The sequence below is a fragment of the Lepisosteus oculatus genome, unplaced genomic scaffold, assembly GCF_040954835.1.
Source record: "Lepisosteus oculatus isolate fLepOcu1 unplaced genomic scaffold, fLepOcu1.hap2 HAP2_SCAFFOLD_99, whole genome shotgun sequence".
Taxonomy (NCBI): Eukaryota; Metazoa; Chordata; class Actinopteri; order Semionotiformes; family Lepisosteidae; genus Lepisosteus; species Lepisosteus oculatus.
The window spans coordinates 436,374-449,432 of NW_027168435.1; the positions used below are offsets into that span (position 1 = coordinate 436,374).

General features: G+C 42.7%; 5 non-coding genes across 5 annotated transcripts; 2 read left to right on the forward strand and 3 right to left on the reverse strand.

Moving 5' to 3' along the window:
* Window positions 1-506: 506 nt before the first annotated feature.
* On the forward strand, window positions 507-670 carry LOC138237540 (U1 spliceosomal RNA). The gene has a single exon (XR_011188991.1). It is a non-coding gene; the product is annotated as a U1 spliceosomal RNA (small nuclear RNA).
* Window positions 671-1,306: 636 nt separating this feature from the next.
* Window positions 1,307-1,425, reverse strand: LOC138237514 (5S ribosomal RNA). The gene has a single exon (XR_011188967.1). It is a non-coding gene; the product is annotated as a 5S ribosomal RNA (ribosomal RNA).
* A 1,306-nt stretch (window positions 1,426-2,731) lies between these two features.
* Window positions 2,732-2,873, forward strand: LOC138237548 (U4 spliceosomal RNA). The gene has a single exon (XR_011188999.1). It is a non-coding gene; the product is annotated as a U4 spliceosomal RNA (small nuclear RNA).
* A 5,400-nt stretch (window positions 2,874-8,273) lies between these two features.
* On the reverse strand, window positions 8,274-8,344 carry trnag-gcc (transfer RNA glycine (anticodon GCC)). Its single transcript has one exon. It is a non-coding gene; the product is annotated as a tRNA-Gly (tRNA).
* Window positions 8,345-12,699: 4,355 nt separating this feature from the next.
* LOC138237546 (U4 spliceosomal RNA) lies at window positions 12,700-12,841 on the reverse strand. Its single transcript, XR_011188997.1, has one exon. It is a non-coding gene; the product is annotated as a U4 spliceosomal RNA (small nuclear RNA).
* Window positions 12,842-13,059: the final 218 nt, after the last annotated feature.

A 13,059-nucleotide genomic window follows, 5' to 3' on the forward strand; every position in this document is an offset into this window, starting at 1 on the left:
ATCGAAAGGACGTGTGCGCACGGAGCGAGCCTTCCCTGCGGCGGAGCGCGGGAACTTTCTCCCCCCCTCCCGCTGCAGGGGTTGTGTGCACTGCAGCGGTGCCGAGAGAAAAGCACAGAAGGCAGCAGGCTCTGGAGAGCAGGTAAGAGACGGAGCCTTGTGGGCAGGCGAGCAGGCCCGTTTTTTGGAAATTGCTGAAAAGGTTTGTTCGGTGTGTGGCAGGCGCACGTCGCGAGCTTGCGTGGCGATCTGCCGGTCTGGAGTTATGCAAATGAGGCCGAATTGCATCCCGGGACATGCTGCGAATGCGCAACGGCGACTGCAGATGTGTAGGAAACGGCGCGCTCGTTTTCTCGTTTTGCCCACACTTTTGAGTGTTAGTGTGGCGTGTGAGTGTGTGAAAGAGTGGGCCCAGCAGGAGGCGGTGGCGTGCGGGGCGAGGAGGTGGCCTAGGCTGCGCGATTTGTGCTGTGGGTGCGGGCCGCTTGCAGGGGCCTGTTTAACTCATACTTACCTGGCAGGGGAGATACCTTGATCAAGAAGCAGGTTCACCCAGGGCGAGGCTCGGCCATTGCACTCCGGCTGTGCTGACCCCTGCGAATTCCCCAAATGTGGGAATCTCGACTGCATAATTTCTAGAAGTGGGGGACTGCGTTCGCGCTCTCCCCTGATGTGCTTGGTCCAAAATCAGATACGGGAGGGTTAGGACACCACGAGCTGCGTGGCTGCGGAAGGATCCCGGTTCGACAGGAGTGGACGCCGCTGCTGGTTCTCGCTGGCTTTTAGTTAGGGGTCCGGAGAAGCATCTCAAGCTAGTTCCACTACTCCTTCCGGACGTTCATTCCCTTTTCAAAGTCAGTCGTTTTGCTGTAGTCTGCGTTCTTTAGGCTGATTATCGAGGTTAGCCTTTATTTGGTCATGGGGGGCCTCGGTACTGTATGCTGAGTCTAAAGACAGTTTCACCCGTTTTCTGATTGCTCGGTTCTGTACCAGTGCAGACATGTCAAACAGTGAATGGCTGTACCTCTATTGTATCCGTGCTCAATGAATGAAATCGGTAACAAATGAATATATGTCTAGTTATACGAAAAACGAGTGGTTTATCGACTCATCTTCATTTGCAGATTTAGAGGCAGCTTCGATATTCGTTTTACAGACGGGTTTTTTTTTTTGAATATGGGTCACACACATGCCACAGCAACAAAACGTCTCTAGAGATGAGGCTATAGATCACCTTTCCATCCTGCAGGTTTTCCTCCCAAAGCCTACGGCACCAACGGCGACCCCTGCTGGCCGGGAGAGCAAAAGCTTACAGCACCTGGTATTCCCAGGCAGTCTCCCATCCAAGTACTAACCAGGCCCGACGCTGCTTAGCTTCCAAGATCAGACGAGATCGGGCGTGTTCAGGGTGGTGTGGCCGTAAGCGAAAGCCCTGGCGACTGACTCGCTACTTGAAGCTGTGTGTGGCGGGGGTTCCGTGCCCCCCGAGCGGGACTGAAGGATCGTTCGTGTGCAACTCTTTGGAAAGGAGCTGCTTTCCAAATCGCATTGCGTGCCTGGATGTTGGCGAATGCGCTCCCTTGTGTTGGCTCGTCCCGCACTGGAGGAGGACAAACAATCTGCACGGAGGAGCACCAGGCAAGTCTTCACCAGACAAAAACCTCCAGTGCACAGCACTCTGGAAACATTTCGGGGCTTTCGCGTGTTTATTTCAGCACGTAAAGCGCACCGGTCCAACACGTCGGCCGGGCGCGCGGCGCCTCCGCCCTGTTGCTGCCCCTGCAGCTGCTTCACTTTTCCCTTTAGTTGCCATCGATTTTTTTGTAGTGCTATACATATACGATTGAGGTATCTTAGAGTTCTCCTTCGAAGACCCAGCACTCTCTTTTCTTTTCCCAGTGTTACTCATATCGGACTTTTTAAACCTAAAAAAAAATCGTTTTTTCTTTCAATTATAACTGAAGTTTAAACAACTAGTGTTAAGTCCTTATTTTTCTGTAGTCAAAAAAAGCAAAAATTAACATTCAGGTCATGAAAACCCCAAAAAACCTCCCCAACCACTAAACTTTACCTCCCACCTGAGCGCCATCTTGAACGCCCCTACCACCAGAGAATGCTCACGATTTCGGAAGCTGTCTCCGGGACGTGCTGATTCCACACATCCTGAATAAATCATGATATTGTTAGTTGCTGTAGCTAGACGTTCAAATGAGTTTCATGGCCAGATGGACTGTTTCCTCCAGCGGTATAATATTGCAGTGAGACAGCACGATGCCTGCAAGACTATGTCACGCTAAACGCCACAGATTGTGTTTGTCCGTTCGTGTCAGTCGTCCCGCAGCCACGGGAAGTGGGACACAAACATGCTGCAATGCTTTCAAGACGTTAGGATTTGTTTGTGCAACATCCAAGAAGAGTACTTGTGGCTTGAATGTGAACTGTACGTGCCCGCCCCCTTTCCTCTGTAGTGCATGAGTTCCTCCCGGCATGCCCTTCGTCATTGTTCTGTCATCTTGTATTTAAAGGGTTGTATCTCTGCTGCTGAAAATAAGCAACGGTTTTCTCACAACGCCCTTTGTTCCCAACGGAGCCCTTGTCTGTCATGAAATTCTTCAAAACCTCAAGCTAGAAGAAGAAGAAGACGACAAATATGAAGCGTTATAGCAACGACATGCCATGAGACGATCGATAACGATTTCCATAGGATCCCCGCGGTTGCCTGGCAACCGTCAGCTTTGCGCAGTGGCAGTATCGTAGCCTGTGAGGTTTAGCCGAGGCGCGATTATTGCTAGTTGAAAACTTTTCCCAATACCCCGCTTCCGCCGGTTTGCAATACAATCGGCGAAAGCAATTTTTGACAGTCTCGTCAGAGACTGAGCAAGGTGTTTAAAGACAGATTTGGTCACGGTGATATCATGGTAGAAAGAAACGAGCTTGTTACGTGTCAACAGAAACGCTCTTTAGCTCTTTCAGCTTTATGCAGAGAACAGCGTCTGTCGAGATTACTTTTGTGTCAGCGCGAAACGCCGTGTGCTGTCAGTATGATTTCATATTGCTCATAGCGGCGCCTGACTTTTGTCTGTCAAACGTTAGGTTGCGCTTCTTCATGCTGCATCGTCGACATGAGTGGAGCATTTTAAACGTCTGTACTTACTGCGCCCCATAAGAAATCGTTTGTCCCCATTCAAAAGAGATTGTGCGATGTCCTGCAGCGTTCGCAAAGCAAACCTTTGACAGTTTGAAAAGAGGAATTTATTCTGCTTCCTGTGCGTGCAGTAGTTACAAAGTTGAACGTCTTTACACGATGTGCTGCAGTTTTCAGTGGGCGGGCTTTGTCAGATGGCTTTGAAAAACGCACTGAGACATCATGAGCAGTGTCCTGCATGTTTTCTGTGTATAGCTGTCTTTTAACGCATACAGAATTCATTCGAAATCATTGATTTCTCCAATTAACAAGGGTCCCTTTTTGAACCTGCCAGAAGCATTCTTTCAATGTAACAGATTTACTCCGGGGAAGGGCAGCATGACATTGAGAGTAGCTCAAGCTTTCAGCACCTTTATCTGACTGCATGTATGCAGACACTGCTCAGAATCCCCTGTAAGATTCTCCTTCAATTCCGTTTTGCAGTGCTTTAGCTCTTTCAAAAGGCTTCGCTTTGCTAGTCACAATCCAAGGCTCATGACAGCATTTGAAAACATTCGCAACTGCGTTGGCCGGGAATCGAACCTGGGTTAACTGCTTTGAAGGCAGCTATGCGCAACACTGGCTCGCTCCAGAATAAATCTCACGTCGAGGGCATATTTTTTTCCATTTTACCGTGAGTCGGGCTCAGCTGCACAGAGGAGAGAGCAGAGCAATGAGGTTACGGGGACAGGGGAGTCACACGCTGGCGGTTTGAATACGCGGAAGATCACTGAGGGATCCACAGTATATGGACCCTCCGTGCGCCATCAGTCCGCACTCCGGACTCTGAATCCTGCCATCCGAGTTAAGATCTCGGCGGAACCTGAGGCGCAGTTCCTTCTTAAAACGTAATCTGGTGAGCATTTCTAGAATCGTACTTGTATAGATGCAGCCTTTAATGTGTTGCTAGGTTAAAATTGATGACTTCTTGTATTTCAGTAGGCAACTGCCCTCTTGATTTCGGATTTAATTTCTTTATTACAGGGGCGCTTTTATGATGACAGAGTCATGTTCAGGTACTTTGCTTGATGGAGGAAGCTCATTTCGGACTCTGTGATCTGCTCACCTGGAAAGGTCTGCTATACTACTACAAGAGAGAAGTAGAGTCTGGAAGAAGGGACAATTTTATGATGCTTTGGAAGATAATGTTTTTTTTTTCTTATACTGAAAATGAAAGGTAGTTGTTTCTATATGGACTCAGTCTTTGGAATTTGTATATTTATATATTTCAGTGAACCCTCAGCCATTCCTTCTGTATTGTAATTCAATTTCTCTTTTAAAATTCTTTCCCCACTTCTAGGACCTGCAGTTGCTGAACTCCACAATGGCTTCTATTGGAAAGTCTGTGACTGAGACCAAGTAAGTGTTCACTTTTTTATGAAACCATTATTTATTTATTGCATTTTATATAAATGCAATAAAATCATTATGCTCAAACTATGAGAGAGAAAATTAAGGATAATTTAAGAAATCAGTCTTGTTTCTATACACAGATGGTATTATTTATTTTCAAAGGAAACCCGCGCGGATTCCCCTGGTGTGCAAGATGTACCTGAATACTCTTGATCAGCTTCCTGCTCACTTGAAGAGGGCGTGTATGAAGCACGCCACGGCAGAAAAGATCAGGATGGCCTCTCAACAGGCGAGGGAGGACATGATGAATCACCTGAAGAACGGGGTCATCGTGGATTACCACAGAATAGAGATCGTGTCTGGTGAGGCAAACAGGATAGTGGTTGTAAGACTGCTAGAGTCCTTGGGCCTTTTTGTACATGGGAAGCCTGAAGACACATTGGCAAGGTGAGATATTTTTAATCTGTAAGGCTTCTGTAGTTTCTTTTTGAAATCATTGTTACAACATATTATGTAAAAGCATGTTGAAAAGAATCTACCTGCATTCCAGCGGCCCTGAGCAAGAGGCCGCTGTCCAGGAGGAAGAGATGCCAGAGGCTGCTCTAGAAACTGAAACAGAAGCGGATAAGGAAGGGGAAGATGTGAGCTCTGAAGAACTCTATCAGCAGTAAGACTTTTTTATTTTTCAGATGTATCTATTTTTTACTAAAATTCTAATTTGTCTTATAGGTATAAAATGTTTAAACCGGTGTTTTATATCCTTACAGGCCCTGAGTAGTTAAAAAGTATCAGCAGGCCGGAAGAGAGTGGCCCAAGCTGGACTCTATAGAAAGCACTCCCTGGATGCTCCTCTCCTGATTGGATTCAAACAGTACCTTATCAAGGATCTGGGAGTGGCAAATTATTCTCAGGAGGTATTTATTTTTTAAAGGCATTTAAAATTAAGCAATGGTATCTTCATTGTAAATGTTTTTATTTCTTAGCTTAAAATTCACCCATGTGAAATGATGTCAGCCATAAACATCATGACTCTATATTTCCTACCTGAATCTATTCTACTTAAATTATTACATTATACACAATTTGAGTTCATTTTAAAAAGTAAAAGGTAATGAAAGGAATGCATTTTCATAAGAAAGATAATACCGACATGCATGTGATAATCTTCCTTATATCATGTAGTGCATCATTTGGACACTTTGTGGGCTTCAAATACAAAGAAAATCATGTTCTATGGTACAAGATAAATACAAAACTTAAGCTTCTTTATAAAGCATAAGCAATCATTTATTACATCGCTTCTTGAATTAAATCTTTTGACAAGAGGTGAGACTTCTGTTACATTTAAACCCATGTTTAGCTGTGTTTTTTAGATTTAACTGAACCAATTTCTGTGTGTGATAATGTCCTTGAATTCTGACAACATCACACTAAATTACATGATATAAAACAGCTAATGTTTCTAGAGATAAAGTTTCTGAGATGCTTCTAATTACTTTTTATTACCAGGGACAGTTTAATTCACCTTGTACAGTACTGTAAGACCAAGATACTTTTTTTAAAAGTTATTTAACATTTTATAGAACTTTGTCTACTATGGCAACATGATGTGCTTGGTGAAACTTGGAAAAATACTGCTTGGCCACTTATCTTAAGATAAAGATAGGATAAAGGTTTATCTTTTGCACCTACCTGACCCCCAGGGAAGGCCAATGCTTTCTAAGTTGATGGTTCCCTACAGTAGACTGTACTTTAATTTCAAAGGTAATGTATATTGACCCAAATCAGTTTTGGAATCCAATCTACTGACGAGATGGAGCACATCCTTTTTTCAGGATTTTAGCATCATACGTTTGGTATATTTAGTCCCTAATGATGAAAGAAATGATCATAGAACATTTGGACACTTTGTGGGCTTGAAATACAAAGCAAATCATGTTCTATGGTACAAGATAAATACAAAACTTAAGCTTTTATTTTAATTAGATTTGTTTATAAAGCATAAGCAATCATTTATTACATTAATATATGTGAAAATAACATTTTAGCATCATACGTTTAGTATATTTAGTCCCTAATGCTGAAAGAAATGATCATAGAACATGACATCTAACCTTACCTGCGGTGTTTTTAATCCCTATTGCTCAATGCACGGTGAAAGCATTCCATACATGTGTCTGACAATGAGGAATGGGCCCCTGAGACAGTCATTTGCCTGTTTCACAAATGATCGTATTTTACTAGAGATTCTGTTTGGGATTCAGATGTGCATTCGGACAGCAATCCCTTTCAAGAAATGATACGTTCTGGATGAGGTCAAAGGTGCTGGAACACTGTATCTAGGATGTGTTTGCAGAGACTGTGTGTCTCCTGCTTCAACGCAGTGATAAACAGATGTGCTCCTTTAATTTATTGGTACATGCCCAGGGCAGTAAGCAGTCTGAGGATTTATTTCCAGATGGCATAGAGCAGTGAAGCAGTGAAGTAGTGCAAAACACTGGATCATTATATTATTAGAATCTATTCTACTTAAATTATTACATTATACTCAATTTGAGTTCATTTTAAAAAGTAAAAGGTAATGAAAGGAATGCATTTTCATAAGAAAGATAATACCGATATGCATGTGATAATCTTCCTTATATCATGTAGTGCGTCATTTGGACACTTTGTGGGCTTGAAATACAAAGAAAATCATGTTCTATGGTACAAGATAAATACAAAACTTAAGCTTTTATTTGAATTAGATTTGTTTATAAAGCATAAGCAATCATTTATTACATTAATATATGTGAAAATAACATTTTAGCATCATATGTTTAGTATATTTAGTCCCTAATGCCGAAAGAAATGATCATTTGTTTAACAGGGTCTGTCTCAGAGGATGCAGTACTCCTGAAGGGTCTCAAACCCTACATTTCGGATGCCTAGCTGTATCCCTCACATGTGGCACCTCAGAATGACTTCTAACCTTACCTGTGGTGTACTCAGTCCCTATTGCTCAATGCACGGTGTACATAGTGCATACATGTGTCTTGAGAATGAGGAATGGGCCCCTGAGACAGTCATTTGCCTGTTTCACAAACAGGGACCTGGACCTAGACCTGGCCCGTACAGGGCTCAAACCCGCGACCTTGGCGTTATTAGCACCACGCTCTAACCAACTGAGCTAACCGGCCTCACGACAGTGCTCCTCTCTGTGCTGCAAAAAATCAAACTCAGGGAATTTCTTTTGTCCTCCTTTGAATAGAAAGCCGTGTAATTCAGTGTACGGGCTTTCTCGTGCAGTTTCATGGTTCTTGTAACCCAAATCCTACACTGGCCTGAAGTGCCCCCCCATTTCACAGCATTTTTCAGCTGATTTAAAATGTACCTAAAGGAGAAGCATTATTGAAGACCATCAATTACCAAGAGCTTTTGTCAAAGGTTTTGGTGGTCATTTTGAATGACCACAGAGCGCTGTGACCTCGGTTTTACATCTCATCCAAAAGACAGCGCCCTTTTACAACACAGCATCTCCGTCACTATACTGGGGCATTGGGACCCGCACAGACCTCAGGGTGAGCGCCCCCCCGCCGGCACCATTAACACCGCTTCCAGCTGGAAGCTTTGTTTTTCCCTGTAGCTCATCCTCATCCAGGTACTGACCTGGCTCACACCTGCTTAGCTTCAGTGGGTTTTCAGTTGCGAGTTGCAAGGGGATGCAAGTGATGGAGCCGCTCGCTGCAAAAGCCACTGCATTGGCCGGGAATCGAACCCGAGCCTCCCGCGTGGCAGGCGAGAATTCTACCACTGAACCACCAATGCTCAGTGCCTGGGCCTTCAAAAAAGACGCTTTTTTGGTGCTCTGTGCAAAACGCGTCGACATATGCTTCCAGCTGCAAAATGCCATTTGCGGACGCTGAAGAACTTATTTCCAAGGCAGCGGGTACAAGCGATTGGGCGTTTTAAAACCACCAGGAACAGCAAAGAGGCGCGCTTCTTTGCTTGTGCCGAAACACACCGACTGAAGGCGGACAACGTAGTCGGCAGGATTGGAACCTGTGCGGGGAGACCCCAATGGATTTCTAGTCCATCGCCTTAACAACTCAGCCACGACTACAGCAAGCCCCACCGCAGCTGCGTTCTTGCTACAATCTTACCTGGATCGCGAGGCGCCGGCGGAAGCCTATTTCAAAGTCGTTCTCCGTTTCAAAAAAACATTTCCAAAATACAAGCCTTGCAGACAGACACGCCTCAGAGGACTTAAGGGTGGCTTCATGTCGGAATGATAAAGTCTCCCCGTCCGGACATGAAAATGCCACTTTGTTACACACAAAAAAAGAATCAACAACAGAGAAATGCCCACAAGCATTTGAAAAGCCGCACCACGTCGCACTTGAAATAGCTCTTACATTAGTGGTAGATGCAGGAATCGCCTTTTTATTTACGCTCTTACCAACGCGATGGAAAGCAAAACAAAGCAAAGCAGAGCAAAACAAAACAAACAAACGAAAACCCTCACGTCCTGCACTTGCATATAACGCCGTTACGTGCCCAAGCGGTATTGTACGTCATCCTAGCACTGCATCCCGGGTCGTACGATATATGGGAACGAGCACACGCCATGAATCGTCTCGAATCACTCCCTACAGCTGTAAGGCGCCTTGAAGCGTGCACCCCCAACATTCTTCTTTGCGCATCTGTGAAAGGTAAACTCTTGAGCAAACTCTGAACCAGCTCTAAGGAAACTAATCCGATTAGACGTTACTTTGACTCATCCTTTAAGGGACCCTTGTTAATTGGAGAAATCAATGATTTCGAATGAATTCTGTATGCGTTAAAAGACAGCTATACACAGAAAACATGCAGGACACTGCTCATGATGTTTCCCGAGCCGAAACACAGTGCGTTTTTCCAAGCCATTTGACAAAGCCCGCCCACTGAAAACTGCAGCAGATCGTGTAAAGGCGTTCAACTTTGTAACTACTGCACGCACAGGAAGCAGAATAAATTCCTCTTTTCAAACTGTCAAAGGTTTGCTGCAGGACATCGCACAATCTCTTTTGAACGGGGACAAACGATTTCTTATGGGGCGCAGTAAGTACAGACGTTTATAAAGCTCCACTCATGCCGACGATGCAGCATGAAGAAGCGCAACCTAACGTTTGACAGACAAAAGCCGGGCGCCGCTACGAGCAATATGAAATCAAACTGACAGCACACGGCGTTTCGCGCTGACTCAAAAGTGATCTCGACAGACGATGTTCTCTGCATAACGCTGAAAGAGCTAAAGAGCGTTTCTGTTGAGACGTAACCCATTGGGCAAAAGACGTATAATATACGTCTATTAAACGCATATCTTAGACGTCTAAATGTGGTCTACAATTCGTCTAGAATGAAATTCTAATATACGTCTAAAGTTAAACGTCAATTATACGTCTATATTTAGACGTTCATTATACATAAATGGTTGGAGTTCTATTATACGGATAAATTTAGAGGACTATTATACATATATGGTTGGAGTTCCGGATAACTTTAGAGGTCTATTATACGTATATGGTTAGAGGTCTATTATACGGATAACATTAGAGGTCTATTATACGTATATGGGTAGAGGTCTATTATACATCAAAGATAGATTTTATAGGTGTAGAAACAAGTAAAACAAGCCAATGATTAGGTTTAGAAATGTATTCTGAAAATACACATTCACACCTGAAACATATGTATTTCAAATTATACATTGTATACAATCAATCAACAATCAACATATGGGCAATAATCATAAAAACACAACTAGTCTTAAACTTCAGCTACAAATTCTGGTAACATGGCAATATACAGTATAGTAATGACAAACAGAAAACTAATTACATTAACACACTAACTCAAAACCACATTTTGATTCAAATATACATTTTAAAATGTACAACTTCTATATTTCCAAGAAAAAAATATTACATAAAATATAAAATATTACAATGGAAGTTAAGACGATTTTTGTCCACTATTTGCAAACCCTGTCTAATTGTCCTAACAGTTAGAACCAAAAACCTATTATTTTCAGAGTCCAGATCTCTTGGCCCCCTGCCTTGCATATGCATTCTTCAAGTAACACATTGCATGCTCCTTTATTTCTTTTTCTGTTGATGTAGGGTGGGACTTCAGCACCGCAGCTAGGAGAAAATTATATAATATTACTTCCCAAATAAATAATGATTAATATCTTCTTTAGTATAATCTAAAAAATGAACGGTTTACTAAGCTCAAAGCTGAAATAAATGTATAAAATTTGGCTTGCATCATAGCAGTTGAGCAATAAAGTCTGTCCTAATTAAAGAGTACCCAAAGTTTGAAAGTACAACATAGAATAAGAATAAGAGAAACGGCAAAACGATTTTGTGTCATCTTCCCCATTCACACTATTTTATGTGCCATTTTTTTTGCTTATTCACATACTATTTTAATCAAAATAATATTAAGAAAGATCTGTATGTATTCAGATAGTATTATTATTGTTCATACTTACTCGTCAAAAGAGGATTGCTGAGATATTTTCGGATATACTTCTACGTTTGAAAAACGTGTCCAAAATGGTGACCAACGAATACTAGCAATGCATTGTGGTATATAACCGGAAAATATGATGGGTTCGATATTTTCTCAACGTATGCGTTTATTAATGTTGTCGATATTATGGTTGAAATTTAACATTGATAATACATCGCTGCTATGAGCTGATGTGCAATTTTAACGCATGCAAATATTAAGGATCGGTCACTGTTGTATGGTATTATATATAATGACATTATGGAATAGGATGGGGACAGGCCTGGCATCACAGGGGGAGGGGGGAATGTCGCCCCTTCAGTTTTGGGCAAAAAGATTTACCTAACTTAATTTGCACCCTAAAAAAATAGTTGTACTTTGTCAATGGTCAGACAACACTAAATGACACGAACAGTCACTCAGTCTGTTTGATGGGCAGGAGGGCTATCCGTCCAGGAACTGCACATATTATTGAGTGTCAACATTACGATCCTGTTTGCTCAGGTGGACCGATTCCTTGCAGTAGTTTATCATTATACTTAAAATCGTTATATAACTAGGACTAGTTATAGCAGTCTGTGCTTTCTGTTGGTTTTACAACATTTTTTTCTTAACGATTCAGAACGTCCATGTAGCTGCAAAAATGAACGCTTATGGTACTTTTCGCTCCAGGCAATACAAACCTTGAGAGTGACGAAAAATGTGAAACTGAACTTCATCGCAAATACCAGATTGCTAGTCGTTATCTTCTATCATGAAGCACTAATCAATGGCATAGCTGCGAGATTTCATTTGGGTAGCTGCACCGTACAGCTCCGTTTCAACCGAAATATCACTCCCCCCTCAGAATTTCAGACGCCCCCCTACAGATTTTTCCTCGGGCACCGCGCACTGATGGGGGACTTTTGTCAAGAAAATAAAAATAGAAACTCTATAGGCACTCAAACATTTTACTGTTTTTTTTCAGGCAGGTGGCAAGACCCCCTCAGCAAAACCCTTGTATGCCAAGCTGTGGGCATTGATTCGTCGAATATACGTATATTTACGGCGAAATTACGGCTATACGTATATATACGTCGCCTCGACGTATAATCAACGTCGAATTGCAACCGTAAAATCGACGACATGAATAAACGCATATATAACGTCGAAAAAACATCTAACACAGTGCCTGAGGCTTTTTACTGTATGTATCGTGTGTGCCGCAACTAGGAGTATACGGCACTCTGCACAGTGTACGAAGTAAATTATTTTCGCAGTAATTAATTTATTATATTTACTATATTTATTATACACGTGTAAATTAATTGCTGCGAAAATAATTTACTTCGTACACTGTGCAGAGTGCCGTATACTCCTAGTTGCGGCACACACGATACATACAGTAAAAAGCCTCAGGCACTGTGTTAGATGTGTTTTCGACGTTATATATGCGTTTGTTAATGTCGTCAATTTTACGGTTGCAATTCGACGTTGATTATACTTCGAGGCGACGTATATATACGTATAGCCGTAATTTCACCGTAAATATACGTATATTCGACGAATCAATGCCCACTGGGAACAAGCTCGCTTCTTTCTACCATGATGTCACCATGACCAAATCTGTCTTTAAACACCTTGCTCAGTCTCTAACGAGACTGTCAAAAATTGCTTTCGCCGATTGTATTGCAAACCGGCGGAAGCGGGGTATTGGGAAAAGTTTTCAACTAGCAATAATCGCGCCTCGGCTAAACCTCACAGGCTACGATACTGCCACTGCGCAAAGCTGACGGTTGCCAGGCAACCGCGGGGATCCTATGGAAATCGTTATCGATCGTCTCATGGCATGTCGTTGCTATAACGCTTCATATTTGTCGTCTTCTTCTTCTTCTAGCTTGAGGTTTTGAAGAATTTCATGACAGACAAGGGCTCCGTTGGGAACAAAGAAACCCGTTGATTCTTTTCAGCAGCAGAAATACAACCCTTTAAATACAAGATGACAGAAC